We start from the raw sequence: 1,162 nt of genomic DNA, 5'->3' as shown, positions 1-1,162 counted from the left end.
CTCTGTGTGTTAGAATAAAGTCAACCACATGGGGCAAAATTAATTTTAATCATTCACATCACCCCCATATTCTAAGTTCACACAATAAAATACCTCATTGTAAATAAGAGCGCAGAGGGACAGAAGGAATGAATAGACAGATACCTTTTCCTCCCGAGGGCTGGGCGCAGAACAAGCCTCTGGGCGGATCAACTTTCTCTCTGGGCCGCGCAGTGGCCAGAGATCGCGGGGTTCGGACCCAAAACTCCCCCCTTTTTTTGTCTTTTTATTCCCACCCCGGGAGGCGATCAAGTTCTCCCCCTCCAGCGCGATCCTCGGCCTGCCGCTGCCTCAAGTTTGCCTCTCCCCTCTGTTCGTAGGCTGGCTGGGCGCGCTGATGCCAGGGCTCCAGTCCTTCCAAATTCGCACCCGGCCTCACCCCACGGCGTCAACTTCCCCCGCCCCCTCCGACGCTCGTCCCACCCGCAAGCTCGCGCTCGCCCGCGCGGCGTCGGAAAGGGCACCGACAACCCGAGTACTCGGACCGGACCGCGCCCTCCTACAAGAGGGGACCCCTAAGAGGTGCGGGCTCCGCCAACCGCGCCCCCTTAAAAAGCACTTTCCTGCCCCCGGTAGGAAAAAAAAACCCTCCCTTCCTCCCTTTCTTTCTTTTTTCTCCTGCAACTTTCCCAAAATGGCGGAAAATTAGAGGCGATTTCTAGAAAATTGGCGAACACTCGGCCGCCTGCCCTGCTGTGGCTCGGCTGTGCACGGGAGCGCGCACACAGACACGCACGGACACACGGACACGGACACAAACGGACACACAACGATGCGCCGGCAAGAAGCGCTTCTACGGGAGTCAACAGGTCCCTTCTCCGCAGCCTAGCGGTGTTGCGAAGCCGCCCGTTCTCTTTCTCACTGCCTAGGTCTCTGGCACTTGATCTTCCCGCGGTAGTTCGCTCGCTCGCTCCCTCTTCTGCTGCCAGCCCAGCGCCAGTCACCAGGGCGGGCGAGGTGGGGCAGCAGGGGCGGCGCGCCATGGCTCGGGACCTCTCTCCGCCAACGGGGAACCAAGTTGCCATCGCCATCGGACCCAGGATCCCCTCCCTAAGCCGGCACTCCTGCCACGGGCCAACCGTGCTCGAGCCCCCGGGGAAGGGCAGGGCTCTGCAGCGCTCTC

This window comes from Microtus ochrogaster, unplaced genomic scaffold (assembly GCF_000317375.1).
Source record: "Microtus ochrogaster isolate Prairie Vole_2 unplaced genomic scaffold, MicOch1.0 UNK149, whole genome shotgun sequence".
Taxonomy (NCBI): domain Eukaryota; kingdom Metazoa; phylum Chordata; class Mammalia; order Rodentia; family Cricetidae; genus Microtus; species Microtus ochrogaster.
This window is presented reverse-complemented; position numbering follows the sequence as displayed.